The sequence below is a fragment of the Lagopus muta genome, chromosome 2, assembly GCF_023343835.1.
Source record: "Lagopus muta isolate bLagMut1 chromosome 2, bLagMut1 primary, whole genome shotgun sequence".
Taxonomy (NCBI): domain Eukaryota; kingdom Metazoa; phylum Chordata; class Aves; order Galliformes; family Phasianidae; genus Lagopus; species Lagopus muta.
The window spans coordinates 88,449,592-88,472,245 of NC_064434.1; the positions used below are offsets into that span (position 1 = coordinate 88,449,592).

The following is a 22,654-nucleotide window of genomic DNA, read 5'->3' on the forward strand; positions in this document are numbered from 1 at the left end:
ACTTGCCCAAGGCCACAAATGTAAGTCAAATAGGATAAGAACACAGCAGCATCCATCTCCTTGTGTTTGTGCTGACTGATAGATAGGTCATGATGCTCTTCTAGGAAAGCATCCTGGCAAATTCCAAGCCTTATGGGAAAGAGCTTCTACTTAAACATTTAAAACTTTAAAGCACTTACCAGAATAGGGAAAAGGAAACGGAAATAGAAAGCATGAGAAATCTGAGTTAATCCAAGACATATGAGAGCAATAGATCAGAGTGCAGCCTGGAAGCAAAATGCAATCGATATAAAGGGAAAAAATTAGCTTATTATTAACTGAAGCACAGATCTGGCCATCACCTCAAATTGCAGTTAGAGGTGATTAATTTGTTCCCACCTCTATTGTCAGAAACTACAAATATAAACATTAAGAAACATCATCTAATGACAATATACAGCTTTCTTATAACAGTGTAATAGTCTGAAATGGCTCTTAGAATTGCTGTTCAGTGCTTTAAGAGTGGCTTACTCATCAAACAGACTGCTTACTCACTGCCAGGGAGTGTTTTGATGCACCTGTGCTCCTGGAAAATGATGTTGGCACAGACATTCTCCTGGGCTCTATTTTGATATTTGATACACACACACACACACATATATATATATATATATTTATTTGTTTATCACGAAGATATTTGTGACAAATTTCAAGTTGTTCTAGATATAAGGAATGCAACATTGTTAATTAAAATAATGTGAAGACTCATAGAGCTTATTATGCTACTTACCTAGGCAGAAAGAAATTAGCACACAGAGTAAGTATCCTAAATTTTAAATGAATACTATCTTCAATTTGGAAATAAATTGACATAATTTTTTGTAATGCTGTTCTCTACCTAATGAATAATTGGAGCCAGGTCAGTACGGTCCCATACATGCACAGAGGACAATACTACTTTGCTATGAAAATCAAAATCTTTCATTGTACAATTTGAACAGATTTTTAATTAGAAAAGTAAGGATCTCCCACTCTGCAGCTTGGAAAACTCAGGTCTAATAATCAGTAGCTCAAAAGTCAAGCTCCATTATTCATATATTACCATAGCTTAATACACATGTAGTTAAAATAACTCATTGCCAACACTTGCACAGCATAATACTGCTCAGATAGGAGCGAGGATGCAAGATTCAGCTCAAAGGTTTTACTGAGAACTTCAGAAGAAAGTCTTGGCTTTGTGTTTCCTCATTTTGCTCCCCAGTTCTCAGACTGCCCAGTCGCTCACAGGATCATGCCTGAGGGCAATAATTAAACACATACCCACATCTCTATTTGCTCTCTGGAATTAATATAACTAGTAAAATGTTTAAAAAACCATAAATAAATGGAGACTCTTTTAAGTTACAGAAAATTATCTGGCTCTCTGTAAGTGCAAGAATGAGAGTTTCTTTTCATCTCTTCTCAGATGGGTCAATATGACACAGAAGGGGACATGACCCCCTGCCTGTCATGGGCCAGTGAGCCGTTGCTAGGATTAAGGGTTCAGACATTCATGCACATCTGATCCTTGAACTCTGAAGTCAAATTAAATACTTGTTTCTACTTCAGATAGGATTAGCTCTAAGAATATAAGACTTTTTTTTTCCTATTTCCTTTATACTGCGGAGAGCTTTAACTACAATTTATTTTTTAATTCTGGATTCCCTTAGTTCAGTTGTCTTGAGTTTCAGAATTTTAAGAAGTTTTCTTGGCAGTTTCTTCCTGCCTCTTCTTTCTTTCCAAGGTTTAAATGACATCACAAATGAGTACTGTTTCTTTAAGGCTGACACAATAGGAACTTGCAGCTGTCTTAGATTGCAGGCCATTTCATTTCTCATAAGCATGCTGTCATTAGCTACCTTTAGGAGGATGAACTCTATTGATTGGCTGAAATCAAGCTTGTGACCTGGTGGCAGTATTAGATGTTTGTTACAAAGCATCATCTCCCTATGAATCTTTCATTAGACAGCATGATCCGAGAAGCCAGCAGCAGTCACACCACGCTTACTCTCTCTAGTGATGCCACCACCAAGGGCTCCCTTATTGGATCATAGCAATTACTAGCCTTACAGTGCAGATTCTGAAAGCCTTATCAAATTTCCTTCTAGATATGGCAAGCTTACAAATGATCATGTGCTGTTTCTTTGGTGAGAACATCACAGAATCACACTAAAATGCAGTAAGCTCAAGTCATTTGCAATTAAACACGTGACTCAATTCTGAGATGATACATCTTACAGCATATGAAGTGTTTTACAGAAAGTCTAAATACAAAGAGAAATTATGTCTTAAAACAGTTCCAGTCACAGAAAAATGCCAAATCCAATTTTTTTTATGGCAAAAACGAAGCAGAATCTCCGGTAGCAGAATTGCTGCATCACAGTGCTGTGATTTAAAGGAACTGAGTTTTAACTTCAGGTAAACAGCTGACAGTTTGATAAAGAAGCCTCCGTTCCAACCCCAGAGGAGGACATGGGTTCTTATTTTCAACTCAGTCACACATCATAATAAAAAGTGAGAAGAAAGCTGGCAATTGTGCAGTGACACAGGACAACAATGATTATTTGCATGCAAACAAACAAAAAAAGAAAGGTTAAAATTTTAGTGCCTTTAAGTGAAGAAGAGTCTTAACAAGCTGCAGCTGAAATCTCTGCTTTCAGGAATATTTAAGTCTTACAAACATAAGGATTGTATCACTACACAATTTTCTGCAATCATATAAAGCTAATGTTAAAATTTCAACACAAGACATCCTGTTAAGCTCTGCAACCCATAAAACAAAAAGCCCAGTAGAGAACAAAATAATTCTCCATTAAAAGAGGACTTAAAAATGTACACTGCAGGAGTGTTCTTCCTCATGCAGTATGAAAATGATCCTAAAGTAGAGGGGTGGCCAGCAGGGTGAGGGAAGGGATTGTCTCTCTCTACTCTGTCCTCTTGAAGCCCCATCTGCAGTGTTGCATCCAGGTCTGGGGCAAGATGTAATACTTTTGGAGACGGTTCAGAGTAGGGCCATGAAGATTATCAGAAGGCTAGAGCACCTCTCCTATGAGGAAAGGCTGAAGGAGCTGGGGGATACCTCATTATGGCCTTTCAATATTGAAAGGGAAATTATAAACACAAGGGAAAACTTTTACATAGGTAGATAGTGACAGAACAAGGGAGAATGGCTTTAAATTCAAGAAGGGAAGATTTAGATCAGATGTCAGGGTGAAGTTTTTCACTGAGAGGGAATGAGGTGCTGGCACAACTGCCCAAAGAGGCTGTGGATGCCCCATCCCTGGAGGTGTTCAGGGCCACGATGGATGGGGCCCTGGGCAACTTCATCTAGTACTTGATATAGAGGTTGGCAACCTCACCTGTGTCAGGGCGACTGGAACTTAACAATCCTTTGAGGCCCTTTCCAACCCAAGCCATTCTGTGATTCTATGATTGATAAAGATGTTGAACAAGACTGGACCCAGTACCAACGCCTGGGGAACTGACCACTGTCTACAGGCCTCCAGCTAGGCTGTGCCACTGAGCCCTCTGAGCTGTGCCAGAAAGCCCATCCTAAGTACACCTCACTGTCCACTCATCTATCCCAAACTTCCTAAGCTTACCTATGAGGATATTATGGGAGACAGAGTCAAAAATCTGTTCAATATTCAAATGTACATGCGTACAAAAAATTTTAACCGTTGCAACTGACTTAGAAGGTATCCAGAAATTGCTTCAATGAAACTGAAATGTAGGCACCCGTGAGGCAAAAAATAACAGCTGTTTAACAGTGTTACACAATTATTTTGTTTAGAGCATATATTCCATCTGAAAGTTCAGAGATAATTAGTCAGCTATATACACATGACTTAAGGATACAGAGATTTACAGCCTTGAAAAGAATTCCTACTGACCATAAATAGCTTTTCTTTCCAAAAGATACCTCTGTACAAAAGCATTCCACTCCACCTTCCTAGAAGTATGAATTCCAGATATGGATTTTTTAACAGCAATTCCTGGAATACAAATATGTTCAGTGGATGTTTCTAATCCAAGTTTTTATCAAAGCTAATGGACTACTGTTAAGCTAGAAGTAATTAATAAACCATCCTTAAGAAATATTTTACACGTGTAAAAGACAAATAGGTAATATTTAAAAAGACCATGAAAGGATTAACCAGAATTTTCAACTTACCAAGCCTCGGAATTCCTTGCTCAAATTGATGGAGACTAATAATGAATTGTAGGTGCCACCATGATCACGGTTACACAAGCCTACTATAATGAAGCCAGAGAAAACTCACATTTTTCAGCAGCGCTATTCATTCCTCCCAACAAGTCAGAAATGGACCATTTCCAATCGTAAACAGTAATGTTACATACGAAACACAACTGAAGAAACCAACATTCTTATTGGTAAATCAGTCTATTTATAAAGCCACCAGAGTTCAAAAAAACAAACAAACAAAAAAAAAAACAAAAAAAAAGACTGAAATAATAGAATGCTTATTCACAAGGTATACACTCTGCAAGTATTTGATCCAACTGTTAGCAGCTAAGTGTATTCCTCCCCGGTCAAACAAAGCTTTTTTAATGGCAGTAGTTCTTTCCACAGTTCACTGGCAAAATTAAACCCTGCATATGGAGCAATATGTAAATTGGTAAATTCCAAGGGTCTTTGTACAAGATGTTACAAGACTTCATGATTGGAATATTTTTATCAGTTTGAGAATGTTGATCTCCAGATCTGGAAACTCCCTGAACATGGGAGCCTTGAAAATAAAGAACTAATAACTGCAGTTTAGTAAATGACATAACGGTAAATCTTCTTGTTTCCCTCAGGCTCGTTCTTGCTTGGCTGGAAAACTGGAAAAATTGAGCAGCTCATCTGCCTCTCAGCAACAAAAAAATCTGTTCATTCTAACAGAACATTTTGGATTTGAAAAAAGCGTTTCTGAAAACAAAAATCCTACCAGAACTGTCATTTCACCAATCCTAATTCCATCTATTTCACTAACCATAACTTCCCTCACCTTTCATCCTTCCTTCCCTACAAGCTTTTACTCTTCTGCCCTAAGCGTGGGCTCCTGACTTTCTTCACTTGATCACTTAGAAATGTTCCATGGTGCTACGATTGGAAATTTCAAAACAATACCAAGAGCATTCCTTGAAGTTTTGGAATAAACAATATAGCTTTATTAAAAATTAAGGCACTATAGTCACAGAAATGTTAATGTCCCGAGCGTTAGACTTCACCTTGCTCATCAAATACCACTGATATCATTCTCTTGAATTAACGAATGTGGCTGAAGACATTTCCTGAATTTTGTCAGTCTTGAGAGCATGCTCATTGCAACATGGAAATCTTTTGGAAAGCCCATGTAACAAAAAGCTTTCAGATAGGGGCAGAAACCCTGCTAAACAGCACTGCTTGCTTATCGAGGGAAAAGGCTGTCCCACTCTACTCTGCACTGGTGTGACCTCAATCTCAAGTACCTCAAGCGCTATGTGCAGGCTTGGACACCACAATATAAGAATATTAGAGGGTGTTCAAAGGTGGGTTAAGATGATGGTGAATTACCTAGAGTAGAGAGCACAGTGTGTGAAAGCAGCTGAGGTCCCTGGTTTGCTCAGCGCAGAGCAGAGGAGCTGAGGGGAGGCCTGATGGCGGCTGCAGCAACTCACAGGGAGCAGAGGGCAGCACTGAGCTCTGCTCTGTGTGACAGCGACAGGGCTGAGGGAATGGCATGGAGCTGCGTCAGGGGAGGGCAGCTGGGGGTGAGGGACAGGGCCTGCACCAGAGGGCGGTGGGCATGGAACGGACTGCAAATATTAGAACAAAATTAAATCTTAACAAATACTGTAACAGAATTATTGTATTTGATTCTCTGCAGAACTCTCATGTAGACGCTGATCCTGCCATCTCCATGCACTTCAGAGAACGACTCTGGTTTTTAGCTCCTTTCCTAAAAATCCAAACTTCCAAGGGTTCGAAGAAGTGCAACAGGGAGGGAAAATTAACTTGTCTCAGACAACCACCATTAACTCACAGTTCTCATTAGGTGAACACGGAGTTTGGGTCCATATCATTTTCCAGTTTGGTCTGTCTTTGTTTTTTATCTTACATATGTAATGCAGGACTTAACTGTTGTAATGGATTAAATCCTTAAGCCAATATAGCAAAGCATTCAGGAAAGTAAGCACAATGAAGTCAGCAACTAAATATGAGGTGTGACTTCAGTGAAGAAAGTCACACTACAGAAAGTTTAGCAAAGGTTTCTACAGTATATGGGATTATAGGAGGAGAAGGAATAACCCATATAAAGAAAATCATGAGAAATACAAAAACTAATGTTAAACCCAGTAACCTTTAAGAACGTATTTAGTTCATTAACTTACAAAAACAAGCAAACAAAGAAGAAAGCCTCAAACCAACACTGCTGTAAAGAGCAGTGACAATTCTAAATGTTATAAATGAATCAAGGCCTGGCTTAAAACAACACCCTCACTGAATATTATATGGTGAAGAACCATGCTGATGCCAGTGTTACTGGGGATAATGGCAGCTGATTAATTCACAGCTGCATAGCTGGACACAAGCATTCATATGCAATCCAGATTGCTTGTTTAGTATGGAAGACCTGGTATAAGAATGTTTGGTAATGAGAGGAAATATCTTATACTAGTTTACAAAATCTAGTCTATATCTCATTCCAAATCCAGATTTTCTGCTTCACCAAGTTTTATGGGGAAAAAAAAAAAAAAGCCATTCACAATTCCAACTCTGAATATTTCAATTTCTCCTGTTCTTGCTGCAAAATCATGTCATTTTGCTGTGTACTATTTTGACGTGAGCAATATCTACTCAGATTTTACAGTGGTTAGTACAAGTTTTCTGACTGGGACACCTACATTAGAAATAATAGTAACATGCTTGATTTGCAGGCATGGATGACAGGCCTAATTCCCATACAGAGTACATAACAAAATATGAAACTAGATTTATTTTGAGTGGGTTTTGGATTTTAACAAGTGCTTCTGGCACAGCGTATCTCCCTCCTACGCTGTCATTTCAGATCACAGATTTGAGAAAAACAAAACACAGAATCATAGAATGGCTTGGCTTGGAAGGGACCTTAAAAATCATGTAGTTCCAGCCTCCCTGCGATGGGCAGGGATGCCAACAACCAAATCAGACTAGAGCAGGCTACTCAGGGCCCCATCTAACCTGGCCATCTTCTCTTTGACTTTCAAGTCTGTGGTAAATTGTATCTAGCATAGAATTTCTCTGTAAGCAAAATTCATTTATGTAAAGCATTATTTAGTAATCAAGTGTTTGGTAATATATTAAGCAACTTAGACACCTCCTGTGCAATCAACAGTGTACTTTCCAAGGACCATAGAATGTACATTTGAGATTAAGAATTCCCTACCATAATGAGTCACACAAAATTCCAATACTTTCCAAAGAGTCTTACTAGAACACAAGAATGAAAACTAAAGGTTTATTGTAAATGACTGTTCTTTTTGCAACATGTTCTGTAATATTAACAAACATTGATAAAAAAAAAATCAGTTATAAAAAGGTTTTGTTCGCATGTGACAATATGGGGCAATCTGCAAGGAAACCTAAATACATTATCTGTGCCACGTAGGTTTTAATATTTTTCCTTAGTTCCTTTATGATACAACTCTTGGTTAGAAAGTCACACAGAAAATATTAAACTAGAGAAATTACTCTAATTTAAAACTAACAAATAAGATAAACATCCATTGGAATAGCAGTAAATTGGATATAAACTGTATTTTTTCCAAATGGATATAGTGGATTGTATATCAAGGTACACTATTACATCTGGACATTGAAACACAGAGATTAGAATCTGGAATTTGTACCCAACCTACATAGACACTGGATTTATGACAGGGGACAGAGCGTCTGATCCTATTCTATCAATAGCACTCCCATGATAGCCCAATATCATATGGAGGGTCTTATCAACACATACAAAAATGATGCTAGCTACACTTTGCGCATTAACAAGTCGAGCAACTACTTATGCAAAAAACAATGACTTTGATATTAGAGAGTGGTGAGGTGCTGGATCAAATTACATTCAGACTAGAAAATTTCAGATCATGTAGTACTCTATCAGCCCATTTTTTTGCTGCTATTACTTGTTGAAAATGAGTGAATTTAAGGATTTAACTGTCTTCCATCAATTTAAGTCATACCTTGAAGATTAATTCAATGATCCATCCCACTTTTATATTCTATATTGCTACTTTATCACTTCTCCGCTACAAAACATCTGCATAGTTATCCATAGTTCATCTCAACATGACTAAATAGCTGTTCTAAGCATGACTAAATCTACGTATGTATAAAATACAACAACAAAATATTTTCTTCTAGAAATCCAGAATTACTCAAGATAGATGCATCATAATGTCCTATTTAAAGTTGCTTTAAAATCTTTTGAGTACCTCATTTCTTAGGAGTTTTAGAAGTGTGAAGTACAACTGACACTATTTTTTCATGTCAGATGTGTTCATACTGGCATATATCATTGATTCATTAAAACAAAAAAGACTTCTGTACTTTTTTAGTCTAAGTAGCTTTTATCTTCAACCAACAGAAACAATTAAAAAAAAAAAAAAAAAGAGCAGTGTCTCCAAGAGTTGTCCTCATAAAGGAAAAAATTATATTAATTCACAGTAATTAAAAATGCAGTCAAAACAGTGGCTGCAGTATCACCTAGACATGCCTGTTCTAGCTTTAGAATAATTTGCTGGGATACTTGCAGCAATCTAGGTGGGGCAGCACGGAGCTCAGCAATGGCTGGCAAAATGGTTCAGGCAGTCAGCTCACTGGTATTGAAAACTCTGTAATAGCAATAAAGATAGTAATTTGTACACAAGATTAACAAATCAAATTTATAACTAGGTCTCCTGAAGTCCTTGATTCAATCTACATGTTTAGATGAAAAGTGACCTTACTTCCCTCGGGTTTGCCTTTGTATTTATAGGAATTCAGAATAGTTTCATTCTTCAAAAGGCCCATACACGAGATTGGCATGTCAGATCAACTATTATTTTGATCCAGGAGCCACTCCTGCAGGCTTCTTTGATATTAAATTTGGTTTTGCTGTAATCTTAGTTCAAATTGTAAGTTAAATATTGACAGTAATTTGAGTCCTACCTTATGTAAAAAACACAGCTTGGTATGGCACTGGCAAATTAAAGGACAGGCAAAAGTCATTACAGACAACTCAGCTGTTGTTCACACCATCACTTTATAGTGTGGGCATTTGCTTACAGTGCTCATATGCTACCAAGGCTTCACAGATTTTCACAATCATGTCCAAGCGTTCAGAATAAACGCTCCACTTGTAATTCTGTAAGTAGCAAAGTCCATTGCCTGGAGACAACAAATTCACAGAAGCTGTCCCAGCCATGTGGTTGCTCACTATGCCTGAGTTTTCCACACCAACTCAGATTCATCCATGTTCTTTCTGCCAGCACAGGGTACAAGGATCTAAGATGGCTTGTATCTTCACATCTCGGAGCCACATACAGTCAGTAGCACAACTTAGGGCAGTTTCCAGATTTCCCAGCTTGTGCTCATAATGCAGCCCTTTAAAATATTACCAGAGAGGTGGATATCTCTACAGAAAAGCATTCTGACTGCATCTCCCTTCCGATGACTGCTGTGCTCAAATTGCATCCAGGAGTCAGGAAAGTGGAAGCAGGATGCTAGGCCATCTATGAGAAGAGACAGAGAACACAGGGAGGAAGATAAGACCCTTTTACTCTCATCCCTGACATCTGCATGTAGGGTGCAAAAAAACCCCAAAAAAAACCAAAAAAACAAAAGGCTCCTGAATGTATAATAAGTACATGATTTTGTTGGCATGTGAGTAATAAGACACACATTTTAAGAGTTATTACCAATTTCTTTTTTTCTCAGGTAGGAAATGAGACAGATCTTAATTCAGAAAGACACTAAAGCCTAAGAAGATTAAGAAGTTCACTCCATGAGGAATTCTTAGAAACTTAATTGTAAAGTAGAGATGTCACCAGAATATTCCAAGACACAGTCTGTGCTACTTACAAGGAAATAAAGCAACATTAATGCAGAGAAAAAAAATGTGCTCTAAAGTCTACTCCAAGGCATTTCTTATCCTAGGCTTGAAGACAACAGCAACACTAATCCAAAAGATACTAAGTATTGCTATGACAAAAAAAGTCACAAACAGATGCACAGTTATACTAAAAAAAAAATCACGTAATGTTTCCTCAGACTGCCTTCTATTTTCAGTGAGCAATAGAAATTTCCACAAGAAGAATATTAGATGGTGAGGGACGCGTGCTATGCAGCAGAGAAAAACTGTTAACCTTTTCATATCTTTTTCTCAAGGTAGATACAGCTCTTCCACTCATGGCTGAGCCAACCCCTGAGCAATGGACTCAGAATTTGCTTGGCCTTGTGTGGGATGCAAAGTCATTTTCTGTGCTTTTGACCAGAATGCTCAAAGCACACCACTTTCATCTGTCTTCCTTTCTGTCATGTGACAGTGAAACAGAATAAGACAGGATGCCCAAAGGCACCACGTTGGTATCTGCAGCCCCTAGCAGCTACCCTCTCTGTGCATCATGGAGAGGCACCCGCAGTGGCAATTTCACCAGAGGGCACCCTAGAGACATGGCCAACCTCTTATTTGACCAGTTCTGTTCACCTCAACAAAATACTTTTCCAGCCAGGAGGAAGGTTAGGGTATAGCAGAGAAAACATGTGAAAACTGCTCCTGGATCTATCTCATGCAGTGTTTCTAGCAGATCTGGAATTTAGCTGTGGGCGTAAGCAGTTTGCTGGCACAGGTGAGGACCCATCAAAAAGAGTAAAAATAGGATGGTGTTTGAACCAGTTTGAAGTTGCTTCCGACATCAGTAGAGATTGCAATGGCAACGTGGGCACTTGCTTCAAAAAAAAAAAGAAAAGACACTAGGGTTTTCCAGTCTACACTTCAATCTGTAGTGCTACTGGAATCAAGGAGGGAAAGGACTAGGCAGGGAAGAACTACATGCTCAGTAACTGGGAAGAATACTTTGATACATAACAAAGGAGACAACAGAAATGACATTTTTTTCCTTCATAGAACAAATTCTGCTACATAAATCTCTAGCAGGAGTGGAACCCAAACAGGTTTTAGAGATTAACAAAAAGGGAGGTTGAAGGTTGGATGTGTAGAGTTTCAAGCAACTTTGTTACGTCACTGTGTCTGGCTGTAATGATAGACAACAGCACCTACACTGTTTGTGGAAATACAGAACTGGGAAGCCCCTTTTGACTTTTTTTCCTATTCCATACTGTAAAAGTCATACACTTTAATGCAAAATATATTTATACATTTTTCTGTCTTCAGGTTTTTTATTGATTCTTCACCTACCGTTCTGGGAGTCACAGAAAGGCCTTGAAGATGAACAAACCTTCTCTTTCCCCAAGATAAGACAGGTACTTTAATCTTGCAGTGGACAGTTAAATAGCACCAAAGCAGCACTCTGAATGAGCCTACATGGTTTTAAGAGGAGAAGATCATTGCTGTCTGCCATGACCTAATGGAAGCATGCAGAGAAGGTCTGGTCATTTTTTCCTCAGAAAGGCACAGTGATAGGACTGCATTAGATGAGGTAATGTACACAAGCTGCAAGAAGGGAAATTCTGATTATATTTTAATAAATTATTCACCGTGACACTAGTTAAACCTTGCAACAAGTCACTGAGAGAAGGCAGTTCTTCTGGTTTTGGAAGCGCTTGAAACTTGACTGGATAACATCTTGAGCAACCCAATTTAAGTAGGCTGTGCTTTGAATCAGATAGTCTCCAGATGTCCCTTTCTATATAATTCTGTTATTCTTTGACAGAGATTTTGCTTGCTAGGAAGATGAAATGCGACAAAGATTTTTCAAGAAAATAATCCTGTTAGTGTATCTGTGGTAACTTGTGAAACTTTCTTAAACAAGCACATGCAGTGCTTACTTTACTATGTTGTCCTGTGGCAAACCTGGGAGAGAGGTGTCAGGGTTTCTGGTCTGGAAGCTTCAGAATTTAGGTGGTGTGAGAAGCAAAGTAGAAACTACGGTCCATAGTAACAAAAACTCAAGACAAACAAGAACACTCCCATAAACCTATTTATTTAATATTACATTATTTACAGTACATAGCTGTTCATGGAATGTAAGAACACCAGTTCTCATCAGCATCAAAGAAATCTCTGCATGAGGCACAGTACCCATTCTGTCCCGATGCCATTAATTCTCCATCCCTGATACCTGAGATAACACAAACCAAGCATGGAAAACACTTGCCATTACCAGAACTTCTTAGGTCTTCCCAAAACATCTGTACTACTGTTATCCTTCAGCGTTACTATAGCAAAGCCGCATTATATCAGAGGATATCTTAACAGAAAGTTTTCACCTCCGTCCAATGTTTTATGCTGTGTGTACACAAAATGAGACCCTTTGCCCCTAAAATAAGGAATTGTGCTGCACTGTTGTACTTGCTACAAATTTCATAGCTGAGAAAGCAACACTGCTACTGTTAGTTACTGCTTTACTTTTCTGTAGTTCACCATTTTCAGTAAGTTTTGAAAGCATTATTTAAATAGGCAGAATGTTCCCTTGTTTCAGTGCTGGAGGGCATTTCTTGATAGCGAGGAAGAAGTAAAAGGAATGAACTGAGTGTTACTTTCAGGCAAAAGCTGAGTCACAGCTCCATTTCACTATGTAATACATTGCCCTTTGTGTCCTTCCGCCTACAGACTGCAGCAGCCTTCAGCCATCTACAAGTTGAAAGTCATGCTTAAAAACACCAAACGATGGCATCAGCAACTTTGGTAACATGTCACATGGATCAGTGACCGTGATTTTGGGAAAGTTCCAAGTTTAGAAAATAGCGCCCTACTACTCCAGTTTTGTGGCAAGATCTTTTTATTTATGTGGCTTATTTGTAATACTGTGTAGGACCAAGGGTTTCATACTGAAAATGAGATATTACAGGAAAGTGAGTAACAGAGACAACGGCCATTCACGGTTCTCCATGATGTGTGGTGTCTGTTAGGAACTGAAGAGAATTAATCAACACATGCTTACTATACTGTCATGTGGTGACCAGTTAATCAAAGTCAAATGAGAGACTTATGCTGCTTTTGGGAGCAAACACACCATAAAGCAAAATGAAATAACAAAAAACACCAACAACGTTAGAACAGTTGCTGTTGAACGCTTGGGTAGGTGCCCTGTAAGGATGGATGAACTAAGTTTCCAGACTGATTAACAGTCTGAATGATCAGGTTCCTAGACTTCTGAACAAAATCAAGAGCCAAGAATCTGGCAGCTTTTTCTAACATTAGTTAGAATTTATACACCAGGCATCACTGTGCTAAAAGCCTTTGTCATCGTTGAAGATTTGTATACGACAGTGGACCTATTATCACTTTGGGAATTCACCCACCAAGCTGATGTCAATTAACACGCTATTGTCCTTCTGCAAGCGGTTGGCATCATTGGCAGTTAGACAGAAGAATGTATAAGCAAATATTAACAAAAGCAGCCTTAACCATTAGCTATTCTTTGCTATACATATTCTTTGTGCAGCTGAACTATAGATACAGCTATGCAAGCACATAAATATGTAGAATGTAGAATAAAAAATGTACTTATGGCTCAGTGCATAAAGCCAAGTTATTGTTATACTTCTATGACCTGCTTGTATTCATACTAAAGTTACCCTAGCGGAATAAAGCAAACTGTACAAAGTGTTCTTTGCCTCTATCTCTTCTAAACCTCTGCAGTTTCAGAAATAATAGATAAGTTTACAATATGTAATATGAGCTTCTATATCGTCTGGGCATAGCTCTAAAGAGAACTCAGCTATCCACAACAGCACTGCACCACATCAAAGACCTGAGCTAGACACCATGCTGTGACGTACAGATACCACCAGCTTCTTCAGAACTAACCTAAGTACCCCTGCCTGCACACTGCTACTACTAGGCAGTGTGTGCATGTGTAGTGTATTTCAGAAAAGGTCTAATCTGATCGCTGTAAAATTGGTTCCAAACTGCATCCATCTGCACATGGTGAAACACTATGCCCAATTTATATCCTGTTATGACACTGCCAATCATAAGAAAGTGAACTACTCCATCATCCTAAGACAGAAGTTTTCTGAAAGCAGATGCAAGCAGGAAGGACATACTGTCATACTGTCTTACTGAAATGTTATGCAAAACGTCACCACAGAATTGTCAGCACATCTTGCAAAACCTCAAGGTCATCCTTGGTGTCAGATGCTGTAAGAATTCTTTTAAACCATCAGGTTTTGGAGAAAAGGCATTCAAAGATACACAAGAAAGGATACAAATGGCTTTCAGTATGTTTTCTACATAAATCATATAACGCAAACAAAGGGAGAGCAGAAAATATTTCTATGTGCAACTGTTCCCTTTTAATTTACTACATCTTGTTATAAATGTATAATCCAATTCTCTGAGAAATAAGAGGTCTTCTGTGGCTCTAAGAGCCAAGCAAAGACTGGGAGAAAGTCATCCTTCCAGACATACCAACAGCAAAACTCCTGTGATTGAATGACTGAAGAGGTAACATTACTACACAGCGGAGAGATAATTTATAGTCATCAATTGTCCAAAATTCATGGATTTTCTGTAAGTTTGTTATAAATGCTAGAGGATTTCAGTAGAACAGTCAAGCATAACTTTGGGGGGGGCAAAAAAAGAAAAAAAAGGTAGAAGCAACTCTCAGTAACTTCCTCTACTCCTTTTAGTAGAATTAATAAAAGTCAGCACCTATCAGAGTAACGCATTCCAATATGGAGATGATGATCTCCCAGCTGTGTCTCTTGGTGTAGCTATTTGACACTGGTACAGAAGGGGTTGCACTGGAACAGCACTGTCCCACCTCTGAAAGCTCCTCCATGAGGGGAGAAAAGCATTAGGGGACTTACATTTTCTCCGCTTTCACTCTTGGACCCCGCATTGACTTATCAACTGATTGCTGCTGGCCTCGTGCTCAGTGAGAATGGACAGAAACTAAGATTTAACCTAGTTTTTAAAACTTTCTGAAAGTTATTTTAGCAAGAGTACTAGTTTAGTTTAGGTCAAGGTGATTTATTTTCTCTGGTACAAATGATCATTCTATTTTGTATCCAGATTTTCATTGCAGCATTAACATTGTATAAGATCACTGTATTTCGTAACCAAACAAGAATCTGCACAATGACACCGAGCACTGTATCTATTAGAATTCACACGTCCTCAATGCAAGCATCAGAAAAGCTGATTAAAAAGTGTCACCTTATGTTTTATGGTTCAAGTGCATTATAAAAAATGGTCCCATGAAACATCTGTTTAGTATTCACATCAGTTTGGTTTAAATACACGTCAACACATAATCCGTGTATTGCAAGTCTGAGTGAAAACAGACCATTTCAGCAAATTCAGTTTCCCCTAAACTCCTTCAGAAGTAATTGGTAATCTCTGCTTTACTGGATGCAGAATATGATTCACTAACGCTAAAACACTCTCAATGAACTTTAAAATCTTGCCTTTAATCATCAATTTTTACCTCTTTCCATTATCGCTGTTTCAGTGACACAGGAACATATTCTAATGGATCGTTAAATAAACAAGGATCTATCTTTTTACATTTGAAAGGATATTTTTCAAACAACTGACAACAAGCATAAAAATGAATCATAATAACCTTTGATACAGATGCATGTTTACTTTCAACAGCTGAAGACTGCTTCTTTTCAGCCCTGAAGAACCTGGCATTTAAGTAGAACAGCAATCATAAACTGCAGATCTCTACTGCAGTTATGAAAGAGCAAAAGAATAAAATCTTAATTTCTTTACCTGCATTTCCAAGCTGTCAAAGACTGCATCAAGGATGGCATAACTGCCTAGGAGGCAGGCAAGAGACTACGCTGTAATCACGGTTATTGAAACCAATCTGAATTACAGAGGCTAAACCAAAACTTATTTCTCTAAAGCAAAACTTATCTCTTAATACTGCATTTAGCACAGCATAACAATTCAAGAATATCCTTTTTCTGAGTTTCGTGGAGCTGTTCTCACATGTGATACTACTAAGAATTACTGCAATCCAGTGTTCTAGAACACAAAGCAATGATAGACTAAATAGCAGTGGAACAAAAACCAGTTGGCAGTAGAACTCTGAATAACATTCATGGAGTATACGGCTTGATCCTTAAAAATATTGTTATTTAGGATAGAAAGCAAAGTAAAAAGCTAAAAGACTTACAGTTGGACAAGTTTTGAAAGGTATTTTCAAAAACAAATTAGTGACTTCCATGGGAAAAGGAAGGGAGGAAGGGAGGGAGGGAGGGAGGGAGGAAGGCAGGAAGGCAGGAAGGCAGGAAGGCAGGAAGGCAGGAAGGCAGGAAGGCAGGAAGGCAGGAAGGAAGGCAGGAAGGAAGGCAGGAAGGAAGGAAGGAAGGAAGGAAGGAAGGAAGGAAGGAAGGAAGGAAGGAAGGAAGGAAGGAAGGAAGGAAGGAAGGAAGGAAGGAAGGAAGGAAGGAAGGAAGGAAGGAAGCTTTTGTGGGAATTCTCCCAGTCCCACAAAGTTTGCAAAATCAGACACGTTATCACAAAACCTTAGAAGACCCTGCTTATGAGAACACAGCATTAAGAAGCCACTCAAGTTCAGACAGAAATCAATGCCCAGCAATAGAATTTGTATTCCTGGTGCTAGGAGAAAAAAACAGTAGATAATTTCAATCTACAGACTTTGTTTATCATAAAAATAGTTACTGAAAGGGAATCAAACAAATTTTAAAACGCTCTTCACTTTTAACAGTGTAGGTTGTGTGTTTTAGCAGCCAAACCTCTGGCTTTTGCTCACACATCAATCCATACAAAGAAAGGAAGCCAAGAACAAACAAACCATCTTCTCCATCACAGAAACCTACACACCTGGTCCTGCATCGCTCCACTTAGCAAGAAGTGTGACGCTTGCTCAAGAGGGAAAGAATCACACCCAACTTGGAAGGCAACTTTATATTATTTGCACTGTTTTTAATGGTAGAGCAGAGGGAAGATACCATCTCAGAATTGTTCAATAAAAAAAATGTGGAAAGATTAAATTCCCACAGAGCAACAGTTGTCACCTCTAGTGTCAACCACACGCTGCACTTCTGCTGACACTATTTAAATACATTGCCTTCGTAGATGTGTTCATGCATGGCTTTGCTGCTGCTGCGCATGCAAGTGAGTGGGTAAGTTGAAGAACATGTAAGCATGGTGCTCACTGAAGACAGATGTTTCATGATACACAGTGTGCCCTGCTGATTATGGAAGTTTCAAAATGGCAGGCATGATCTGCAGAGTCTATTTCAGACTCCTCACATTTAGTAAGGAATTCTGAAGCCAAGGATTGAGACAAGTTCCAAGAACATCTGAGTCTAGAGTAATAGAAACAGGAGCCTTTGGGGGAAAACAAAGGGTTGTTTTTTTGTTTTTATTTTTATTTTTAAACTTCTTTACACAACCATTCCTGCTTTGCAAAATAAATTTCCCACTGCAATTCACAGTACGCTACATTTGTTTCTGTATGAAAGTAATGAAATTGTCCACATGTTTGAGTAACAGTTGAAAATGAGAGTTCCAGACCACTAAAATGTTAGATAATGCTAAATATCATGCCAGAACAAACAAAATAAGAACGAGTGGAAATGGACAGTGTGAGGTGTTGGGAAGAAACAAACAGAGAAGTACTGAAGTTCTCAAAGGGCCTGAGTGCACCAAGACCTATGTGAAATATTTTCACTCTGTGCTGTTGGAAACACTATTGGAGGTGGGAATTGGAGGTAAGGGCAGGGAGGATTAGAATGCAGAATGCAGCAGTGGTGCTTGATCTCTATTTCTGAACATCAAGAGTCATGTTTAATATAAACTTTCAATTTGTGCTGTTGGTAGAGAGCAGCTGCAACAAGAATACATTTGTGAATTTTATAATTCATTCTGTCTTGAAAAATAACAACTCTGCACTCACCCTATGAATGGACTGGATGATCAAATGGAAGGACAGAATTTAGATTGTTAAGTGAGAAGTTCTGATATCCTTACGAGTTCCAGTTCACGATTAATTCACAGGTAGCTGATCACTCTGAAATGTGACCAAGCTTTGAAGGCAGAGGTCAAAAAGGGACTTCTTTCCAACAGCTATTCAGACTTCAATATGGAACAATCTTACAAGCTCCATAAGTTTACTTGAGAGATTACAGCAGCTTCTATGAATAGCTGTATTGTTTTACTTGATACAGACGCTGCAGTACCTGTTCTGTCGAAAGCAGTAAAAGGCCTTTTAAGTGCAATTTCTATTTATCTTCACTGTTTACAATATAAACATTCTAAATGATATGCTCACCACACTGCTATGAGGTACAACACATCATTTCTATTTGTCAGAAGGTACTAAATGACTTACCTAAATCAAACTGGGGCGGACTGATTCCTGAGACCCTCGCTCCCAAGTTAACTGCTCTTCCCACCCGTACAGAAAAATGCTCAGGATCACTGATGGTTCTGTTTACACTTGCTAGGAGGCAAGAACTTATCACAGAAGGGACAAAATAAATAATTTCTACGCTTCTCAAAAAGTCACAAAACTCCTGAATTTGGTGCTGCTAGAAGAAGACTGCCATAAAGAAGGAAACTACAGAGCACTGATTTAGCACCTCTGCCTGATCAAGGGCTGCTCACGCATAACAGCGGAGATGTACGCTCCAAAGGGTTTGTGAACCATTTTTTGACATTAACTTTCTCACACCTTCATCACCCTGACTATACCCACTTCTACCAAAACTTTCATCATGTCCTTTCTTGAATCTCATCTTCCCTCATTAGATTCACAACCACAGTTTAATAAATAGCTTTAAGGGTAACTGCCATCCTCCACCTTGCATAACCAACGATCTAATGAGAAAACGGTATTTCAAATACGTTTCAAATGTATCATGTTTTCTCTAAAATGAAAAAGCCAAACTACAAGAACCAACTTGACACTCAGCTCCAGATCACACCAAAAGGAAATCCTTATGAGTGAGGAGAGAAATGCACAGAAGAATGTTTAAGTCACAGATACAACTCTGGTGTGCCTTCTGGAGAGCTCCCACAGATAAAGGGAAGACAATCTCCAATCAGCAGTGTAACACAGCCAAAACCCTATAGCTGCAGGGAAGTTGCATTACAGTGTAGCAACAAATCAGCAACTCCTCCAGGCAGAACTAAATCGCAAACATCATATTGAGAAACAAAAATTATTGCTCCTTTCCCTCTACCCTCAGGCCTGTAATTAAAGGAAACTCAAAAGAGATCCTCTTGGTTTCTCTTCCTTGAAAATAGAGTCCTGTTGAGTCTTTCTTCAGTTCCACCAGAAACTCCTCACAGTCTGCCTTGAAAATGGACTCCAGATTCAGAAGACATGGAAACATAGAAGGCAAGGATGTAGAATGCAGTCAAAAATGTTTTGTTTAATTGAACCAACAGAACAAGTTGTTAGAGGTATGTGGACCCTCACGATTCTCTTAAGAATTTAAATACTCTGATTATGTGAAAACAGTAGATACTCTTAGAGAAAAGAGCAATTAGCACTGAAAAGTGAGGAGACGCTTTAATCACCACAGAACTTAAAGAACAGCTGCTAATTACTGCCTGTGGGAAAGAAAAGGCTAGCAGGAAGACTAATAACAAAATTAAATACTAAATTTAAGCTCCTTTGCTCTCTGGCGTCCACAAACACAGGGCTTGTGTTTCAGAGGCACCCAAACGGTCTACTTGGACTGCTTTATGAAAATGTCCTCCAGCTGCTGACCTGGCATCTCTGTCCTTCAGCTTGTGACAGGCAGCACTGAATGCCTGGAGGCCTCCTGGGCTCATCCCACTGACCTCCATCAGGACATTCAGAATCCTGAGCGAGTAAGTCACATTTTGGAATGCAAATGAGTAGGATCCATAAATCATGGTGGTTCTGCTGCAGAGGACATTTATTATGCAAGACATGCACAGCATGCTTCTGCTTGGTGCTCAAGGGCTTCCAGGAAGGTGGCTCCTGATGGTAAGGCTGCAGCACTGCCTGAAAGCCACCGAGGGCAAATGGGAAAGTTCGGGAAAACTTTGTTTCACAGCACGGGACTTCTTCCAGGATAAGGTGATTATTTAACCATTTTCCAGAGAGGTTCCAGTAATAGCATACTGCATCACAGCCAGGGATGTACAGTCACTACAGATTTTTTCAGAATTACAGTAAGCTTTGCAGTGACGTTCTGGTAGCTCATTCCAAAGACTTTCCTTGTTGGCATCCAGTCATCCTTGTAATGGCGAGGCAGGCATTGCAAGCGCCCACTGAGAGCAGTGCAGAGCTAACTGCAGAACTGACAGTATATCCTGAGGCCATTTTCTTGCACACAGAGCAACTAACTGTGCAACTGCACGTATACTGGTCTAAACAGTTTTCTGTTGGAGAGGTGTGTTCATAGCAGCACGTCACCAGAAACAGCCGAACGGAAAACCGGCAGCTATTAAGTTTCTGTCACAGAAACTGATGTAGCAATCTAGGTTTTTGACAGAGAACAGTTTTCTAACCCTAATTTTAGAAACAGCATAAATTATTCGTACAGGTTTTCAAATTTTTTTTTAAAGCTATTGAAGGAAAAAAGCTTGCCAACCTGAAGACTTGCCCACTGCTTTCCTCTCTTCCACTGCATCAGCTGATCCAACAACAGATCAGCAGCAACCCTTCACCAAGCATGTCTTCACATTCTCTGTGACAGCAGTATTTGGTTTAAGTTTACACTGTACTGCACCACCATTTCCTGCACAGCAAAGTTCTTCAAATCATATATGCAACACCTGTGAATGCATGTTGTTAAAACAAGGACTGACTGAAGAGGATCATCAGCAACTAATCTACTGCCTCTTCCCACGTGCAGGTTCTTTCACAGACATGGCTATTGGTACTTATACAACTGAGCATTTTCTCAGGTCTTTCACTTGCTCACTATTACTCAGCCAGCAATGGCCCAGAAGCTACTTACTGATGGTGCAGTTCAGACTCTGTTTCATGTGGCCTGTCACATTCACCTTGAGCTCAAACCATCTGACACAAGCCTTTACAAGCTAAAGAGCTATTTCTTGCCTGGTATATATACAGAAAACAACAACTCTGAGACAGACACAGACTTCAATGGACAATTTCCCTAAAAAGTCATCTCCTCACTCAATCAAAAGATCCCAGCATCACTGTAAAAGCTGGTTTCGACACACAGAAATACAGTAGCGATTAAGCATTGTCTAACCAAGGCAACTATTAAAAGCCTGCACGTAGCCCAGTACTCTTTCAAATACACAATCATCACTATGTAAGGGCAGCTGCTGCAAATGTAATGCCTCCTATTTTATGATGTTGGCCCATGATGTCAGAGGCAGATATTGGCATTCTGGCAGTAGAAGTCAAACCTTCCCACCAATATCCCATTCCATGCTGTGGCCATGCGACAGATGGCAGCAGAGGGGCAGTCTGACAAAATGACATCTGACCCAGGATTGCCTATGGAGCAACGGCACATCACTGAACTCCTCCATGCATAAAAAATTGGCACCCACTGACATTCATCGGTATCTGCTGAACGTTTTTAGAGGCCAACCAGCAAGTGTGAGCACAGCGAGGCAGTGTGCTTCAGCCATAGCGGCAGCGGGTCACCGCCACGTGCGCAGCAATGTGAGCACAGCACGGAGGCTCTCGTTCATTGCTGGTGAAAATACATAGCTAACTTCAACACAGGTGGGTGCTACGTTGAAAAAGCACTTCTCGTAGCTGAGAATCTGCTCTACCAAATACAGCTACTCTGCCATTTCTGTCTTTTGTTGATTGCACGGAAATAAACAGGAGGCACTACTTTTGGAGAAACCTACACGTGTAATTTTGTTTTTAACGAAGGAAGAGCTGGCTGTCAGTAAAATGGCAAAGGATCCAAGGCAGCTCCTGAGGGCAGTGTGACCACGCCGTGCTTCCCGCTGCCCCAGCACACAGAGCTGAGGGCCGCACAGCCGGGCTTTACACACGGGCTTCTCCCGGGACGAGAAGCAAACCGGTCGCGCACCAATTAACTGCGGGGGATACAGCACGCATGTCGGTGACCTCTCTCCCCCCCTGTCCCGCGGGTAAGGCGCGGAAGGCCCCGCTCGTAGCCCCCTCACCTCAACCCGGGCGGAGGAGCGGGTCCCGGCGGGCAGGGCGCGCTCCAGGGGAAGCCGGGACCCCGGTTGCCTGGGCAACGGCGCGAGGCCGCCGGGAACGCCGCCAGGCACGTGACACACCGCGCGCACGACGCAGCGAGCGCCGAATTACGTCACCCCTCTCGCTCCCACCGCCTATAAATAACCCGCGGCACGGCGCATGCGCGGCGCGGTTCAGGGGTGTGAGTGCGTAAGGGGGGGAGACAGGGGTTGCGATGCTTGTGATGCTCGGGACCGGTGTCAACTGCGACGTCACCGCCGCGGCCACCGTGCCCCGGGCCTCACCTTCTATTTTTATTCCTTTGTTTCAAGTCCCC

General features: G+C 40.1%; 1 protein-coding gene across 1 annotated transcript in view; it reads right to left on the reverse strand.

The window, feature by feature from the left end:
• The window catches only part of PACC1 (proton activated chloride channel 1), a 79,828-nt gene extending 57,423 nt beyond the window's left edge, over window positions 1–22,405 (reverse strand). The window contains exon 1 of the mRNA XM_048934955.1: window positions 22,299–22,405. The gene's annotated coding sequence lies outside the window, so the exon portion shown is untranslated. The remainder of the gene's footprint in view (window positions 1–22,298) is intronic.
• Between the last annotated feature and the right edge of the window lie 249 nt (window positions 22,406–22,654).